Source organism: Furipterus horrens, unplaced genomic scaffold (genome assembly GCF_987537825.1).
Source record: "Furipterus horrens unplaced genomic scaffold, mFurHor1.1.pri manual_scaffold_7, whole genome shotgun sequence".
NCBI classification, from domain to species: Eukaryota; Metazoa; Chordata; class Mammalia; order Chiroptera; family Furipteridae; genus Furipterus; species Furipterus horrens.
In genome coordinates, this window is record NW_028327177.1 from 90,740,281 (window position 1) to 90,760,406 (window position 20,126).

Below are 20,126 nucleotides of genomic sequence, written 5' to 3' on the forward strand. Positions count from 1 at the left end.
ATTGCCAGACTCTGTCAAATTTAAATCTGGAAAGTAAAGTGGTATTTTTCAATTGTCGGGGTCCTTCAGTAATAGGAAGCTGGTGGGAATCATGAGGGTGTTCCTTTGGCCTTGGACAGTTCTTCTCCCAGGAAGCATTTTTCTTATTTCTCTTCTTCAACAAAGGGGAGATGTGGGTCATGGTACAGATATGTTTTACTCCATCTCCATTCCTCAGCTTATGGGTGGTCACTACTACTGTTAACTCCTGGCAAAGGCAGAGCGTTCTTGTGTGGCAGACTGTGCGTTTTTCAATGTATAGCAATTACCAATTACTGTGAGACTGGGGGGGGGGGGGATATGCGTATAAGAATTTAGACGTTGGAGAATTACTGTTAGCTGGTGGTCAAATTCTTATCCATTTTAAGTGACGTGATGTACCCACACTAAATATATTTGCAGGCTGTTCCCATTTGATTTTAAAATTAAAGTAGAAACATGCCATTGCATGGCTGATGATTGCATACATTTAGAAACAACGCAAGAACAATTGTGTATTCCAAAATGTAAGTACATTCAATAAATATAACATGATTATCCTATAAAACTAATCTTCTTCCTGGTTCTTTTCTGCTCTAATAAATGCCCTCTTGTAGGGCAAGGGACACTGAGTCAATTTTATTTTGAAGTGACCATTGTACTTGAACTCTGTATTATTAATTCTCTTTTTGGTTGATTTATTACATTTGAAATTTCTTATAGTGCTGGGAATTTAGCTACATATCTATGTTATTTTTTTCACCAAATTTTATTATGTACAAAATTTAAAAAATCATTTTTAGCAATAGAATAAATTTAGAGAGATAAGCTTAAAAATAAAACCCAGTTTCAAGGCATTTCTATATGCTATATTATTGTTCTGTAGCTTTCAATAATTAGATTTCTAAAAAGCAAATTTAAACCAAAACACTTTTGCTAAAGGAAAAATGTATTTAAAACAGTTCAGGTCTTAGTTTGTGCTTACAGTTGTGTAAGGAATCTATTTTAAATATATTAAACTACATCTGATGCTTATATCCTGCATATTATTTAATTTATCAGAAGTTCCTAGTGACAACCTAAACTCAATATGAGGCTTCAGGGGTTTAATAATAATAATTTCATTTGGAAGCATCTTGCCTTCTAAAAACCCTCTGGCCACTTAACAGGATGCAATAAAATATGATTATAAAATATGTAGCATGCCTTCCTATTTTCATATTTTCAGCATGTGTTTTTCTTTATTTAATTATCTATAAAAATATATAGGTGAATAATATGGAAAAACTCCAGTTTGCTGTTTCATTCTCTGCATGTAAAGTGCTGACAGGTTCTTTTACAAATATTAAGAATGAGAGTTAGAGGGACATATTAACATAATAGTGAGAATAATATGTTCACCTTTACATGACTTTTGGAGTGAATTTATAGATCACTAGAATGCTCATGATTATCAAATGCCTTGTATTCAAAGAAAAAAAAGAAAAACCTTCTTTTAATCCTTTGAAGGTACTAGCACAGTAGCCCTGTTAACTTAAAAAAAGAAGAAGAAAAGAATAAAGAAAGAGTAAAAAATAATTACTGTAAAGAAATCAAAAAGTTAAGAAATGAATAATCCTCAGTTAATCAAATCAAGCCATGATGTGGATTCGTTTGGCTCTTTTGCATTTGTTTGCAACTATGCTTAGCCCTCAGGAAGAGGAAAGAGTCAGATCTTCACCGGCTTCACCCCCTTTCAACTGTAATAGCTGTGATGTCAGTACCACCATTCTAAGTGGCATTTTTGGCAAGCTTGGGAAAATTTTCCCTTTCCCTTCTTTCAGTCCTTCTCATTAGCCAAAGAGAAGTTTTACCACCTTCCAAACCGTTGCTATTATTTCTTCAAAGAGAGTTTGCCTAGGCCCCAGGTGCAGAGCCTCAGGCAGGGATCCCTTCTAGCAAGTTTTATATCTATTTTATTTCAAGGTGAGCAGAGTTAACTGTCTATCTCTGGCAAATGATACTGGTTTTCCAGTTATGGTAGAGATATAACATTTTCAATTAAATCAAAGTAATTTAAGGACAAATTGAGCACATGTAAAGAAAACAGACATCAAACGATAGTATAGGGGGCACGACCTGTGCCTAAAACCGTGGCTGCTCCGGGTGAGCTCACCTTCGTGATGTAGTCTCAGACCACAGGTCTCGGGCCTTGTGACCTGGGACAAGCTACATAACTTCTCTGTGATTCATTTTCTGAATCTTTTGGGACAGTGGCTTACTGGGGTCTCTCTAACAAAACAACTTTTGAAAATGTCTTGCCCTCAGGAAGGACTCGAAATTGTGCAGTAGAAATTTTTAGCTCCAAAATTCTCATTTTCTCTTTATTATCCATGTGATTGACAATGTGAAAATTATTGTAATGTTGATTCTGGCTTAAGTAAGAAGGCTGGAGACAGGCTAAGTGTGGGGTACTAGAAGGACTGGGTTGGCCAAAAAGTTTGTTAGTTTTTTTCCCGTGAGAGGGCTCTAGTAGTACTTTGTTGTCTTTAACTTCATTCAAAGCAATTGTGTTAGATTGCATTGTGACAGCTGTCATATCAGCATGCATTTTTAAAAAAACTTATCAAAATTGGTGAGTTTTTATGTAGCCATTTTAATATTGAAAATGGAAGAAAATACACAATATTTTTGGCATATGTGATGCTTTATTATTTCAAGAAAGGTAAAAACGCAACTGAAACACAATAAAAAATTTGTGTATGGAGAAGGTGCTGTGATTGATCAAACGTGTCAAAAGTGGTTTGCAAAGTTTTGTGCTGGAGATTTCTCGCTGGATGATTCTCCATGGTTGAGTAGACCAGTTGAAGTTTATAGTGATCAAATTAAGACAGTAATAGAGACCAATGAATGTTATTGCATGCAGGAGATAGCAGACATACTCAAAATATCCAAATCAATAAATTTATTAGTGAAAATGAAAAATATGCCTTTTATTTTATGGCGAAAAACTAAATTGACTTTTCGACCAGCCCTATAATGCATTGCATCTGGAATTGTAGAAGCTAAATTCTAAGTAGCACCCTTGTTTTCTAGCTGAGCAATCTTGGAATAGTCAGTGTACCTCTTTGGACCTTAGACTTCTTGTTAATGAAACAGAAGGACTGGGTAATAAAGTGTTTGAGTTGCTTCCAAGGTCAAGAAGTCGATGCTTCTTTTGTGCCTATTGGCTCAGACATTAATTGTGTATAATAGCCAGTTTTTCCTGGTCACCCTTGCCAATGCGATGGCATATATGGTAACATGTATGAAAGCGCCTTAACATTTTAGACATGCCATCTATTTTAAGTATTTATGATATCACTGTGATCTAATATTACTAGAGAACAGGAATTTCAGTCCTAATATACTCAAGTATCTCTTGAAATAAATTAGGAGTGGGCATTCTCTTGCATCCTAGGAGCACGCATCATAATTACTTGGAGATATGTAATAAAACGAGACATATTGTGAGCTGTGCCTGGACAGGTATGCTTTTAAAAAAACTCCCTGGCAATTTCTGATGTGGAACTGGTGATGAGAAGCACTCATAGATACCTTTTTATATATAGAAATTCCTTGGATTCCAGCAATTTCCTTGTAGGCTTTGGGGTTCTTTTGTCACTTATTAGTTTTGCAATCTTGGGCAAGTTATTTAATCTCTCAGCGCTGATTCCTCTCTCTAAAGTGGGGATAGTGACACCTCTCTTTCAAGTTGCTATAAGAATTAAATGAAATATTGGCTGTCTGTTCTTTGTAAGGTGGGTGCCACATAACAAATGCTATAGTGACTCTTATTCTTGGTTGGGGAAGCACTGAAATGACAGAAAGAAGAGGACTAAGCATGTTTTGGGTACCCCTGATCACAGGGATAGCAAGTTAAAGGACCTTTCATAATTTTCCTAATTCTCGCTGAAATTTGGAGCTTTGCCTTTCTTCTGGCGATATCATTAGATTTAGTGTAAAACTGGGTATGTTTTATTTAATAAACTAGTTAAATGGATGATCATTATGATTTGGGTTTCAATTGAGTCCTCAAGGCAATATATACTGATAAAGAAATATTAGGTAATTTTAAAGAATTATCAGAAAGATTAAAATATTAATGTTTCTCCATTTCAAATTTATATCTCCATAATTATAATTATCTATCTTTCCTTTTGTTACTTATAATTTTAAATTTATAGCACAAGTTTTATAGAAATGTGTGTGTATTTTAATTTGATCGAATGTTTTTAGGTCAGTAACTTAATCATTTTTTTGAAATAAAGATTTATATGAATGTCTGAAATTGATACCAGCAAGATAACTGCCTGCTGATTCAAATGTGACATTCAGAATATACGTTCTTTCTCCCAATATAGTGATTGGACAAGGCTTAACACTTTAAGTCATATAATAAGCATTATTTTTCATGTGCACCTATTAAAATACTACTCTATTAAAGACTATGATGTGATTAAAATTCTAGAAAAAATTTTCATCTCTAGTTAGTCATTTTTTGTTACTTGTTATCGCTTTGTTCGAGTTTACTTAAGGCATTTAAATCTTATTTTGAGGTTTTATCCTGAAAATATTTTCTTATCCACTGCCCAATCCCAACACCACCACCACTGTCTCCCCAGCTTCTTCCATCTCTAGCCCTTTTCCTTTTGTGAACGTGCTTGTTTCTAGAACTTTATATAAGGATAAACAAAATTAAAATGATGGGTAAGCTTAAAGTTGTCATTATTTTCAGCTACATTTAAATAACATAAAAATGTGAGTAATGACTGATTTTCACTGAATTTGAAAGGTTTATTTTAAATGGTTTAACTTAAAATATGGCCTGGGTGGTGCATATGTAAAGGCACTTGAGGGAAACCTTGTATAAGCTGTCATTCTATGGAGCACTTTTTTGTTGTTGTTGTTAGTAGCAAGGCCTTTATTGTCTTGGGCAGGGGGCAGGGCTGGAAGGGTGGGTCCACAGGAGCAATAGGGGTGGGAGTTGTGGGGAGCCCTATGGCCACCGCCTTAGGTGGTGGGCATCAGGAGTGCCTCAGCCTGCGAGTGCCTATTGGTGTCGCTAAGTACGTCTGTTGGAGGTCAGTTGTTCTTGCAAGATACATGGCAGGCAGCAGCCACATTACCGACTCATTTGAGGCTGGGGCATTCCATCTTGTGCTCCAGAAGCATGCGGTTCCACAGCTAAAATGCCATGCAGACCCTGAGGTGTTCTTGATGCAGTCGTGCTGTTGGAAGAGCGTGTTCACACACAGCTGCCCTGCAGAGCCAGCAGCACCTTGAAGAGAAGGCTGAGTAGTAACAGCCCCGGGTTGAAGCCCTGTGGCTCTGGGTCTGAGTTGGTTTAGAAGCTCAGTCACAGCTGCAGGTCCAGCAAGATAGGTGCTGCTGAGTCTCCAGAGGTGTTGTGTAGCACCAAAGCGTTGGTGCCGGCAGCATCAACTCCCATGTGTATTCATCCATTGCACACTTGCTGTTACCCACATAAGGTACGCAGGGATCAGAGTCCTCACCAGGTGCATAGAGCACTGGATTGCTTTGCACCATGTCCTCTACCATGCTGCTTTTGGACACCTCCTTGGAGTGGAACCACAGCTGCACTGACAGGTTCTGCCTGTCATTGTTGCCCAGGTGGTTGTAGTTCATGATGGACATGGTCTTGAAGCCAGGGCTGATAAGGGAGTCAACGAACATGGACTTGATGTTGGTCAGGCCTGACCTGAAGTCATCTCTGACCACAAGGACTTATTGCTGCCATGAGAACTCAAGTGTGCCACACATCAGAGTGTCCTGCGGGGACCTATTGAAGAAGGGACAGCCCTCCAAGATGCTGGCCACCATAAATAGAGTGGAGGGTGACACCTACAGACATAGCTGGGTGTTACGCAGCAGATTTTCAGCGATGTCACTGAGGCCTAGGACCAGTTTGCACAAGTGCTGTGTTCACTTTCCATAGCACAATGACTTTGTCAAGCCCTGGGTGGGACCAGAAGTTACAGATGTCCCTGAGGCTCTGCTCCAGCTGCTGTTCATGCACCAGGGTTGAAGTTGTTGGCATGTGTGCTCTGGTTAGCTGTGGAGAACTCTGGGGTATAGACTGAGGGCCTTAGGCACAGGGCCTGTAAGTGTGGCCACAACTGCTCCTGCAGCCTCCAGTCTAGCATCTGCACATGCTACACTGCCTTGGACATGTTCTACAACAGTACGTTCCAGCTGTGGAACATGAGGTCCTCTGGCTACACCATGGGCAGCAGCACATGGGAGGGCCTGAACATCTACTGCCCTCAGTGTCCAGGCCCAGGCTAACAGGGCCTGCCTATGTCAGCGAGCCATGGTAGTTGGCCTTGTTGTGACCCATGCATATGGGCCAGGACAGGCACAGCCAGCTGGCCAGCATGGCATCTGTTAACACGGAGCCATTGTTGCAGCCCCAGCAGAGGAGGAGAGTGACTCTGAGCCGAGACACCTGCCTGGAGGTTCAGAAGGTGAAGAAGTGCTTGGGCAAGGGGAGCACCTGGGGGACACCGTCCTCACGGTGGCTGACACTTGTCCAGTACTTGCACCACACTGTGATGGCCTTTGAGCTGTAGACCATGTCGGGCTCTTGACCACAAAATAGGCTGCAACCTTCATCACTGGGAGTGGCTCAGAGTTGGTCCAGGCAGTGGACCCTCTGTGGAGCACTTTAAACTGAGGTACCAGGAGAGCCCTGAGTGACTGTGTTATTTTGGCAGAGATGCCAGGGAGCACCTTAGTGGATTACCCAAAGTTACTCCTGTTTTCCTTCCTAACAGAATCCTAATTTATGTCTGCATTTACTCATCTACCGTAGGATTATAGGAAGATAACTCCATCCCCAGAGCCAGGGATCTATTCTGATGTGAAAAGACCAAAAGTCAGCAACCCAAAACAAGGTGATAATTACAGTGAAATCACTACTGGAGAAAAACAGTTTCCCACAGCATCTCTGGAAGCTTCCACAATTATCATGTTCTTCATTCTGTCTCGCTCTGATCATGCAGTTTTCTGTCCTGGCCATGGTCTTTTATGTGCTCATGAGGAAAATGTCTGTAAACAAAGGAAAACCTGCAAATAAATGTCTGCACATTCCGGAAAATCTGATACATTTCTCTAGTACCACTTTAATGTTAAACATTGTCTCTGTCCTTTTACTGTCAGCTAGTTATCCCAATCTATACAGTACTCCATCACCTACTCTGCTCAATATTTTTTTTTTTCTGAGACACATCACCTTGTCAGGATATATACTCAGTTGCAGCAAAAATCGATTTTACATATTGATCAGCATTTGTCAGCACATCCTTTCTAGCATACCAGTTCACAGCATATCATTTTGCCCTGTCACACTTCTTGGGAACCCCCGACCAACTCTTGTAAAGTGAAGAGGGTGGGTGGATAAGTGAATGAGTAAATGAGTGAACTCATTAATTTTTAAAAAGAAAACTCAGATTGTGGTAGACTGAACTATGGCCTTTAAATATGTTCACATCTAATTCCTGGACCCTGTCAGTGTTGCCTGAGGTGACAGAAAGACTTCACAGATATGATTAAATTATGGATCTTGGAATGGGGAGATTACTCTGCATCATCTGCAGGGAGAGTGGTGTAATCAGAGGGTCTCTGTAAGAGGGAAGCAGGAGAGTGAGCATCAGAAAGAAAATGTGACAACAGAGGCAGAGATGGGAGTGATACACATTGAGGATGGTGGAAGAGGCTGCAAATCCAGGAATACAGGCAGCACTAGGAGCTGAAAAAGACTCAGAAATCGACTTTCTCCTTAGAGCTTCCAGAAGGAACCAGCCTGACCTGCACCTTGACTCTAGCCCAGTGAAACTGACCTCAGATTTCTGATCTCCAGAACTGTAAGAGAATAAATGTGTGTTATTTATGCCTCTAAATTTATAGTACATTGTTACATCAGCAATAGGAAATTAATGAACTTTTAAAATGTCAGTTAATGACTACTAAAGTGAAACTGGACTACAGTGAGCTGCCTTGGGATCTAATCCTCTTCTCAACACATCCCATGGTCAGGATGCTAATAATGATGGTTTTGACTTTCCTTATGAGGTATATGCGTTGTGACAAGGCCCAAAGGAATAGGAACTTGGATAGAATTTACTTGACCTTATTCCTTAAGTTATAATTTTTTAACAACTGTACTTCTCTTGTGAAGGAACATTTCCCTCTGCTACTCCCATACCTTCTCTGCAACTTTTCCCACATGTTTCTCTGATTTCTATGTTACTCTGGACTCAGTTCTATTACTCTCAAAGAAGAAAAACAAAGCTATCTGAAACTGAGCTGAACTTTGTTTTTGCCAGTTCTTTCTTTTAACTTTCAAAGAAAAACACAGGCACTCAGCTCCTTGCTGTGATTTGGGGGTGGGGAGGGCTTATTTTCAGTATCTCTCATGTCTGGAAAATCCTAGGCTGCTTTGTCCTATGCTGCAGTGTCTCAAGTGGGGAGCTTTTCAGATGCCTGAAATGGAATCCAGGACTAGTAATTCCCAGTATTAATATTCTGTAGCACCTGTAAAGCTTTGACTGTTTCTCTTTTGTATTGTTTGTCATATTGGTGCAGTTATTTTTAATAAAAAAACAATATTATTGTCTTAATATTTATATTAAAGGGACTTTTATGAGATTCTACCCCATACAAATTATATGTTGGTGGCTTTGTGATAGTTAACTATTACAATACCTATGAAATTTGGATATGGATTCACTATGAATAATAAGCAATAGAAAAATCTACAGAGGAAGAGGAATTTTAACAGGTTATATGTTAAAGGAATTGTTTCATTTTGTTAATTGATGCTTTCCACATTTGTCAGTTACAAAGATTACATGTGTCAGTACCATGATAATAAAATCCTCAGGGAAGTTTAGTTATGTATTCATTTGTTATGGGGATTGATTTTCAAAAGTCCTTAACTAGATTTTGTTTTATGGGTCTTCGTACTTATCTCTAAGGAAAAATAAATGGAATTTAAATTGATATAAGCTATTTAAATTCCTTAGATATAAAGTTGAATAACAAATTGAACATAAGGATCTAAGACTATATATTATTCACGTAAAATTGTCATACTGCTAGGACATACTGCTGAAACTTACTATTAGATCCCAGAACAGCTGTGGTTTACACATCTTATTGTGAATAAGAATGATTTGGAGTTAGTTAATAAAATATTAGTTCTTGGGCCTCTTACTCAGAGATTTTGTTTCAATCAATTGAGAGTAGACTCCAGAATCTTCATTTTTAGTAAGCACTACAAATAATTCAGAAATCCTCAGGCTATACATACATGAGGAAACATTGCTATATATAGTCCATCAGTAATGAAAATAGTGAGTGTGTGCTATGAAGTTATTTTATGAAATTCCTTAAAATCTTTTCAAGTCTTTTTAGAAAAATAATTGTCAGAAACACTTTGCCATTTATAAGATATGCTGTGCTAAGTTATGGAACACTTTTTTAAAAAAAGGTTGAATCTGTTTTTAGTGAGCCTATGGTAGTTATAAGGTTCTGGATTTCACTCAAATTTGTAACAAGGAAAACAGCATTCTTTAGATGTGGCTATAATGCATTTAGCTCAATAACAGGGAAACTGGCAGATATTTCCATAAGGCATACTGACTGAGAAATAGTGCTTGCCTGCCAGTAGCTTGATCTGCATACATTGTGCATTTACTAGTTTGTATTTTTTTGCTTATGCACTTGTTCTAAATGCTTAATAAAGAAACTCTAAGGCTTTAATTTTCAACCAATCCTAAGTTTATTACTAAAGTTTATCAAGCAGTAAACACACTGTTGCGCTTATACTATCATGCTTTTATAAAGCAGTTTATAAAAGGTGACATCTGGCAAAGAGGCAGATCTATAAAAATCATGCGGGTGGATGTAGTGTCATTTTTTCTGCCATACTCCCAGAAAGAGTAATATTATTTTGACACACACATACATCCCCACTGTCAAGTTTCTATTTTTATAGTTAGCTTACTGCACATATCCTTAAGCTATACAAAACCTTTGGACTAATGCAAAAACTGACATTTCTGCATATTTATTATAATGCTATTTTAGAGATTGACTTTGCTTGATAGGATTTTTCCAAGAACAGTGTCATTTCATGACAGTAGACATTGCTGAAAACTATACTAGTATGCAGTTAGTCAGGAAAGGTCAAATATGGAAGGACAAATCATAAAAAGCTTAATTTAATGCTTGGCATGATGATTTCTTAGTATTTGCTGTTTATAGGGAGAGAAAAAAAACCATGTACAGCATAACCCAGATGAGCAGTTCTGTAAGCAGCCAGAATCTAAACTAATGCTTTAGTCAATGTGTGCCCTCCCCTGCAACCAGCAAGCCTGCTCCTGCGTTTATACCCAAGAGAAAAGAGTGCATTTGTCCCCCAAAAGACTGTACAAAAAATGTTCATAAAAGCTTTATTTATAAAGCCTCGAACTAGAAAAACCCCACATGTCTATCAACCACTAAATGGATATAGTAGACTTACAAAATGCACTACTTCACAGCAATAAAAGCACACCACTTGCTAACTTGTACAATATTAATGAGTCTCATAGGCAGCTGAATGAAGGAAGCTGTATGATGTCCCATACTGTAAAACTTAAGAATCCTGTATTGTAAAACTTCAGAACTCACAACACTAACCTAGATAATTTGATGATATAAGTTAAAATTATGATTATGTGTTTGTTGGGGTGGCACATTTACTGAGGATAGTTTCTGGGATGGGCCAGAGGGAGTTGTCCAGATTGTATATCATAGTTACATATGTGTGTACGTATGCAAAAATGCACAATGGTACATTGAAGGTTATCCTACTTTACTAGATGTTCTAGACACCTACTGCTGTGTAACGAACCACTTTGAAGTGTAATCGCTGAAAACAAATTATCATTGTTATATCTCACAATGTTGTGGGTCAGGTGTAAGGAGCATTCGTTTCAGGGATGACTGCTTCTCTCAGTTTGTTAATGTCTGGATTGTTGGCTGGGATGACTCAAATGACTGGAAGTTGGTTGGACATCTCTCACATGGTTGATTTTCCTTGCAACACATTGGCCTCAAGGTTGTCAGATTTCTCACCTTAGAATAATTTATGTCTTTAAGAGCTAGCATTTTAAGGTAGTTAGTGGAAATACCAGTTTCTTAAGACCTAAGAATAGTAAAATCTGCTGAGTTCTATTGGTGAAAACACTCACTGATCCCTCCAGACTCTAGGGGAGGGAACATAGTCCCTCCTCCCCCAATAGAAGGAATGCTAAAGCTTTTGTGGCTATCTGTATTTTGCCATACCATATATATGTTATGTTTCAATTAAAATGTCTTTTTTGAGTTAAAATCAGTCACATTACTCTCAAAATGTTCTTCTCTATTGAAGCTATTGTAAAATTTGAATCTAGTTCTGAAAAACACAAACAAAAGAAGCCCTTCATTTGAAATCTGTTTCCATCAGATCATACATTTCCTCTCCATTTCTTTTTGAGGTTGAAAAATATGTGGCTTTTTCTTATTTTATTTGAAGTTTCTGAGCTTTGAGTTTTTCTTTTTCCAGGCTTGGGTGAACTTAGAATTTTTTATTTAATCATTCACAGCCTAGAGTTGCCTGTCAGACTGAAGTCAGATAAGGCTTCTGATACAACTGAAATCCTTAGTTCCTTTTGATTTATTGGTAATGAATTTGCCCTCTTATAGTCAAAGTATGACTGTTAAAAAAAAGTCTTATATCTCTTTTTAATCGTCTATCAAAAATGGGTTGCTCCATGGGTCTCTTGATAAAAATCCTTATAAAGAGACAAGAGCAAGACAGCAACATTTATGCAGTGAGGTTTTTATAAGACATAGGCTGGTAGTGTTTACTCAAGCTAAATAAAGCTGTATGAGAGCAGAGTCCTTTAAACTGTTTGCCTTCATTCACATGTGCCACAGAGGCAGAGAGCTTGGGAAGGCAATGTATGTATGTACACAACAAGTTGCATTATCAACCATATCCAAAGGTTTCAACATCTGCACCAAGTATCTTAGGAGACACAGTTATTGCACATGCATTTGGCATATTTTGGGTCAAGAGCAGCACTTCAGCCAGATCATTAAATAACATTATACATTTCATTTGAGGAAATTTTGGGGCCGTATTTCAATCTTGTGCCAGTAACTTCAAAATTCATTTTACGGAGTCAAGATTAGAATGATCTAACCTCCTTCTCTTAGATTTTTAAAAAAATTAATTGCAAAAAGCTCTCCTTTTGTCTCCCCTCTTGCCCCCCTGAGAATCAGGAAGTATTTATGCTGTAATTCCACATCTCCATAATTTCAAGACTCTGCTTTCATTTGTCAGAAAGCTTTGTGGTATGTAAAGCTGTCAACCCAGCCCCACAGCAGTATCACTTTGTCAAACGAGAGTTGTTTGCATTTTATGTGACAGCCTATTTGTATAAAGTGCCAGGGTTTGAACTAAATATACTACATGAAGTCTAAGTTATAGATGATGGAATCTCGTTTGTAGCGCCCATCATCTGTCACTCACACTTTTTCCTACTAGCCTTCTAACTCAGCCTCCCTAATCTAATGCCACTGTTTAAAGAGAGCCCTTTAATTCAGACAAAGAAATGTTGCTTGAGCTACTTCAAAGACACATAATTCTACTGAGTTTGATTTTGACATATTAGTTCCTAATTCCTGAATATTGTAGACTGTTTATAAAAATTAATGTCAAGGAAGGTGCTACTGTACATACCTTATGTATTTATATGTACTGTAAATACAATGTCTAAAATGTGAATATATGTGTAAAAATATAATATGTGAGTCAGTCTGATGAAAGCATGACTTTAGGAAGTGGCTGGATTCTACTCTGTATTTCACTCTAAAGCAATACTAACTTGAGCCAAATAAGATGTTTGATTCTGTTTGAATATGTTTGTCCAAACCTGCAGAATTACTGATTCATTGAGACTCATATGTAAGATATCATGAATGCCAGGAAGTCCCAATGTCCTTTGGACTATCACAAATAGCACATAGTCTCTGCTATGATTTGAGTTGATTTCTCCATGGAAAGTTGTTTTTAAAAGAATTTAAACATTTCCAAGATTTATTGTTCAAATTTTGTGGATTTTCTTCACAATAAACGAGGTCCTTGCTGGGTATAGGCTTTTTGTCATGCTTCTCCAAGGTGCACAGGCCGGCACCAGTGCCTTAGCTGTCACTCACAAGCCTGTTCTAGGTGTGGAATCTCAGATCCCATCTCAGCCTTATTGAATCAGAAACTGCAATTCACCCATTATTTGTTTTCATATTCAAGTTTAAAGAGCACTTTTCTAGTAGAATGACTACTGGTTTTTCATTTGGGAAACCTAGGTTCTCATGGAGTTTTAAAAACGTTCTTAACTGTTACCTTCAGTAAGAAATATATTTTATATCCTTTCCCAGTAAAGGGGAACACATACATTGATAACCACATGTAATTAAGACAAAAGTTCCACCAAACAATATATACCTATGCTATATGCTAAGTACTCAGATTTTAAAAACTTACATTTTGATATAAAATATTCTAGCCATCGCCCTTTAAATTGATTTGATAACAGTTTATAAAGAACTGCTGTGTTATGTGACCTTGGGCAAGTCAATTTTTCTTCCCTAAGCCTTAGTATTCTCAACTGTAAAAACATGTAGGTTGGACCAATTGATTTCAAATTTCTCTCAGCTTGAACAGTCTGAGATGCTCTTTCAAATGTGAAAATCCACCCCTGACCACATTTATGGAAGGGCATGTTCACTGGTTATTGTATGTTTTGTATTATTGAGAGGGCCTGAAGGAGCACATACAAACGCCGTGGCTCACAAAACACAACTTCTGCATGATAACAGCTTACAGGAATGTGGCCAGTTCTGTGTGGGTCCTAAACATGTGTCAGTATTTAAAACAAACAACACACACTGTAGATTTTAAAATGTGCATATGTTGTCAGTCACTAAAACATAATGAACTAAATCCTTTTCCTGCCTAATACACAATCAGAATATTAAGCAGTCATCTGTTGAGAAAGAAATAGTAACTATATAGCAGAGAAACCTGACTATCTTGACCAGTGATCAGAGCTGAAATCACCAATGAGGAGCAAGTGGACATTGTATGCCTCCTATGTCTGTCCTGAGAGGGACACAGCATAACCAATACGGTATGTGGGCCAGGAATGCATGACATGAACCTAATATTCAGAACACTCAGAGAAACCCCAAATAGGAAATGGTTCTATTTAAAACAAAAACAAAAGGAACTGCTCGTGTGTGTGTGTGTGGGTGTGTGTGTGTGTGTGTGTGTGTGGTGGGGAGTATGGATGAGGACTTATGAAACACAAAAATAAGTCAGATGGGAAAGTAATACTGGAGATCATAGGAGATTAAAAGAGATGAACACTGAAAAAGATCCTATCCTGAATCTTATACTGGAGGGGTGAAAATGCCATAAGGACATCATTGAGTTAATTGACAAAATCGGGACACAGAAGATGGTAGATTATAAAATATTGTACCAATATTACGGTTACTGAAGTTGGTTACTGTACTGTGGTGATATGAAGTAATAACCTTAATTCTAAGAAATACGTACTGAATGCAACTTATTTTCAAAGTATAGTATTCCCTCACTTATTGCGGATATTACGTTCCAGACCCCCCAGTGAAGTAGGAATTTTACATTTATTCTACACTTTTAAATCTACGTAACTTTAACAACATACATATACAGTACCATGAAATCCCGCGATATAGTGAAAAATCTGCGATAAATAAATATAATATTTTTTAAAATCCCGCAATACAGTGAGGCTGCAATAAGTAAACCACAATATAGTGAGGGACTACTGTATTTTAGTATTTATATACTAAATACTCCTCCAATACGCCTTTAAGGACTGCAGCGAGGGTGTCTTCATTCACACCAGATCCGATGGCAAACTCTACAACCTGGCCCGTCTATGAGCCAAGACCAAAGTCAAAGAGGTGCTCATCCGTGAGATGCTCTTCGCCGACGACGCAGCTTTGACATCACACTCCGAAGAGGGACTTCAGCAGCTAGTCACTTGCCTTTCCCACGCATGCAAGGAGTTCGGACTAGCCATCAGCCTGACGAAGACGAATGTTATGGCTCAAGGCACGGGGACTCCCCCATGCATCACCATCGACGGATACACCCTGGAGGTTGTCAACGACTTCACTTACCTCGGGTCCACCATCTCGAGCTCTCTGTCAGTCGACTTGGAGGTCAACCGGAGAATCGCCAGGGCAGCCACAGTTATGGCCAGACTGAACCGGCGAGCGTGGAACAATTCCAGCCTCACTGAGAAAACCAGACTGCGCATCTACCAAGCCTGCGTACTCAGCACTCTCCTCTATGGCAGCGAGACGTGGACCACCTACGCAAGGCACGAAAGGAAACTCAACAGCTTCCACATGAGGTGCCTGCGACGCGTCCTGCATGTCGCCTGGCAGGATAAGGTCCCCAACACCGAGGTGCTGAAGCGAGCCAATATGAGCAGTTTGCATGCAGTTCTTAGCGAGAGACGCCTCAGGTGGCTCGGCCATGTCAAAAGAATGGATGCAGGCCGTATCCCCAAAGACCTCCTCTACGGCGAGCTAGCAGAAGGCCAGAGGATGACAGGGCGCCCAAAACTGCGGTTCAAAGACATCTGCAAAAAGGACATGACACAATGCTCCATCAATCTCAACACATGGGAAGTTCAAGCAGACGACCGCCTAGCCTGGAGGCTCGCGGTCAGGCAAGGTACGTCACGCGCGGAGGCTGCGCGCAACGAGGAGGCGGTCCAGAAAAGATCGAGGCGGAAGCAGCGTCAACAGCAGCAACAACAGCCATCTGCCTTCACCTGTAACAAGTGCGGCAGGGATTGTCACTCCCGAGTCGGACTGCACAGCCATTCTCGGCGGGGCAGATAGACTCTCAGGAAGCTACGCCATCGTCTCTCGAGACGGACGGCTGCCGACGATATATTTTAAGGCTTTATAAACCCTTCCCACGCACTTATAAACCATTCCCAGTCCCTTATTAACCTTTCCCACTCCCTTATTAACATTTTCCACACTTTTATAAACACTATGTTCTTAAACATATTCTACACTCTTAAACCTATGTAACTTTAACAACATATGTATATAGTACTGCAAAATCCCTCAATATAGCAAAAAATCTGTGATAATTAAATATATTTTTAAAATCCCGCGATACAGTGAGGCCACAATAAGTGAACCGCAATATAGAGAGGGACTGCCGTAACAGCAGGAAATAGTGTATATATACGGGGAAAGAATGCAAATAATAAGTAAATAGGGGAAATTTTAACAATAAATGAATCTGGAGGTATACACAAGTGCTCTTTATGCTATTCTACTTCTTGGAACTTGGGGATGAGTTTGAAATTAATTCCAAATTAAAAGTTAAATACTGAGCCCTTTGGTTTCTTTCTCTCCTCTAATCATCCCTGTGTATTTCCTGGAAGCCTGGAGTGCTTTTCCCTTGGGTGTCGTGCCCATTTGAGGCCAAGTTAGATTGACTGGGGTGTTCTCTAGGTTTCCCAGAGCTGTTACCTCCCACAGGAGCTGGCAGGAGAAGCCTGGAGTGTCCACCTCCTATCTCCTATCCCTGCCCTTGACCCTTGGGCATTTTGGTCTATTCCCTCAGTACCTACCCCTGGTCCAGTGCCTAAGTATATTATTGATTGGCTGACACCTTTGGTTCTTTTTGTCTTTGTCACTTGATCTTTCACTATCCTTGACCTCTCCCCAGTTTTTGTCCTGTTTCTTGCCTCAGTTAACTAAACCGTTGCACTGAAGTGCCAATCTCTTTGAGGGAGCACTGCTTTGTTTTGATCTTCAAGAACACTCCAGAATCCTCATTTGAAAAATATACTAGAAGAGGGACTCAAATATCAACAGATATTTGGACATACCAGGTAGTCCAAAGCCCTTAAAATATAGGTTTCGGGCTCTCGTGAAACCAGAAATTCACAAAATACCTTTGAAAATAAGAAAAGCTCTGATCCTTCTCTGTGGCGGAGGAATGCTGGAGGAGTAAATAAAGACGGATCTCACTCACTTGTCTGCTCTGCTGAGTGTCCATGCGACTGGATTCCAGAGCAGTAACATTCCACAGTTGCTAATTATCCTTTGAAGACGCGCCCTTGTCTTCAAGGGGTTACAGTTTAATGATGAGGTAAGTCACTTGAATGTGAAATCTACTGAAAGTTTTTGCAATTAAAGTCATTCACAAATTTTTGATAAGTAATATGTGGCAGGAATCAGGGGAACCAAGAAACCCTGTGGCTGTAGGGGTGACTTAAGCTGATGGAGGGAGTTGGAAAGCAGTGGAGATAGATGTTTCATAGCTTCTGTAGAAAGAGGCCCTTAATGGCTCTATACTGAACAAAAAATAGGCTGGAAAGACCAGCCAGTGAGGCACAGGGTATCGGATGATTTAGCGAAAAAATAGATCTCATGGACTGAGGGGTTGAGGGGAGGGGGCTCAATGCTTAGGCCTTAGGCTGTATTTCACAAAACCTTCAATTTAGACTTTAGAAATTATGACAAGGAAAGGAGAGTTACAGAAATGTTCTAGCAGAAATGTGAGGAGCCCTCTGTCCCACCACCTGACCGCTCACCTACGACACACTTTGAATTTTTAAAAATTAGGTCTGTCATTTTATGACTATCTTAATTATTCTGCATTTAATTTTTTAGCATTCAAAATGTCTTTTTAAAAAAGAGAGCATATTTTTTGGACCATTGGTTTTTTCATTCTTTTTATTTTTTGAATACACCAGGAGTCTCAAACATGGGAGTGGAGCTCTGTCTTGTCCTCCCAGAAGCTCTATCAACCCTATTCATCTCTGTAATAAGTTATTCCTACAGTGTGTTTCATGCACCTGGTGAAGTGGATGTCTCCTCTCCATGCCACCTTTCCCACTAGCAAGATAAATGGTTCTAAACCTTCTACTGAAAACAAAGTTGGTGTTAAGTTTATTGGTAATTAATTACTGGCATTTCCTTGACAGAGCATAATGGAACTACAGCACAGTCACTTAAAAGGGAAACAACTATCAGTTATCACTCAAATGAGTACTATTCAACAGAGGTGATGGCAGGCTGGCTGATGCACGACCTTTTGTGCATAGAATGTAGACTCTCAGGCTGACCAGTTCTGTGCTGAATATGTGATTTGTGAGATAAATGCTCTCAAGGCCAGAGTTTAAAGTGGCCTTAGCTGTGGGTAACAAAGTGGACTTTGGCAACTATTATCAAAACTAGTTATTAACTCTCCCTATTAATATTTGAATATGAGTAAACATAAACAACCACTCCTAACATTAAATATTTTTAATTGTACTGTAGTGGTGATAATGATCATTGACATGATCATAGCAATGATATAATGGATGACATTTACTGAATATTTCATAGGCATCATCTCATTTAATTCTTAAAACAATCTGTTGTTAAACAATTTGCAGAAAGGCTAATTCATGGCTCTTGTGCAAATATAAAATAAACACAGTTCAAGAGCTTGTTCAGCTCATTAATCAATGAGGGATGATCATTTGATTCTATTTCTCATCTATCTATCTATCTATCGATCTATCAATCAATTTATCTGCAATTTGATAGATTGTTGGGTTAGATACAGAACAGCATAATGTCCTGCTGGTCCATGACAGTTCACATAAGTTTCTGTCTCCCATCAGAGCTGTAAAATGCTCTGTAAACAAAGTCAAGCCAACAATGGGAGCACTGCACTGAAGGAATCCAGTAATCTCATTTGCCTATATCCAAGTTTCAAATCATTTTTCAGATGCTTGTAAGGTGGGTAGTGCTATAATGTACATATTACAAATGAAGAAACTGAGGCTTTCTGAGGTTCAGCAACTTATCCAAGATAATTAAGAAATGGAGCTGTGCTGACTCGTGTCTGACTCCTGACACAGCTGGCATTGTAGTTAAAACAAGATGAGCTCAAGAAACACATAGTTTGAGTTCAACTCTCAATGACCTTGGGTAGGGTGGTGACTATGTCTTTAGTTTTTCATCTGTGACGCAGTGTTGCTAATAGTTTTTAGCTTATGGCAGTGCTTTGAGGATACAGTGCATAGTGCACACTGCAGAACACTCTCAGTACATGTTGGCAACTGTTGTCATCACTCGTGATGATCATCATAATCATGTACCACCTGTGTGTGCTGATCCTGTGTGTCTTGAAAACAGCAGTGCTCCCACCTTCTCTACTTTGGTTGGCAATGCTGGCCTTACAAGTCTGGCCACATCCAGCATATGAGCTCCAGCAATCGCCATAGCACAGAACACTCTTCTGTCACAATTTTTGTCCAGAATCATGAGCAGCTTCATCAGACCCCAGAAAGTAGATCAGTAGTGTCATACTTGAAAAAATACCTCTTTCCTCTGGGAACTAAACAGTAGCACACTGTGGCTCATGAAAATACTTGCCCCTACTGTTTTATAACCTGCAAGCCTTTAAGAATGCATGAATCTGTGGTATTCATTGCAGATGTCATTATAAAATTGTACTCCAAGTAAATATCAGTGTCATACAACTAGAGTAGGTTTTCCTCAAAGGCATTTAATCCTTCCTGGACCTCATATCCTCCTGTATCAATAAAAATAGATTTTAAGTGTTTAGGGCTTCTTGTATGAATATTATCTCACTGTCTTGCTTTAAGCAGATGAGGTGTTGAAGGAATTCTATGAATCTTGTCTTTTGTAATTAGGGAGTACCAAACAACAGAAATCAAAAGCCAAATGGCAAAACTGTGTGTGGCTGGTGAATTTACTGATTTTATTTTACATATGACTTCTCTGTAGATGTTAAAATTTTTTGAGTGGATTCTTTCCTGGAGACACAGTGCTACACTGGCTCCTTATCTCTGCAGTGAGAGCCTTATTGAAGTCAGCATGTAACATGTTGTTACTCAGGTATATCGATAATTTCACTTTATGTGTCTTTT

The 20,126-nt window shown here is 39.0% G+C and overlaps 1 protein-coding gene and 1 pseudogene across 1 annotated transcript in view; one reads left to right on the forward strand and one right to left on the reverse strand.

Moving 5' to 3' along the window:
- Window positions 1–20,126, forward strand: part of FHIT (fragile histidine triad diadenosine triphosphatase) — a 954,345-nt gene that overhangs the window by 348,183 nt on the left and 586,036 nt on the right. The window lies entirely within an intron of this gene.
- LOC150004776 (inositol-3-phosphate synthase 1 pseudogene) lies at window positions 5,122–19,455 on the reverse strand (annotated as a pseudogene).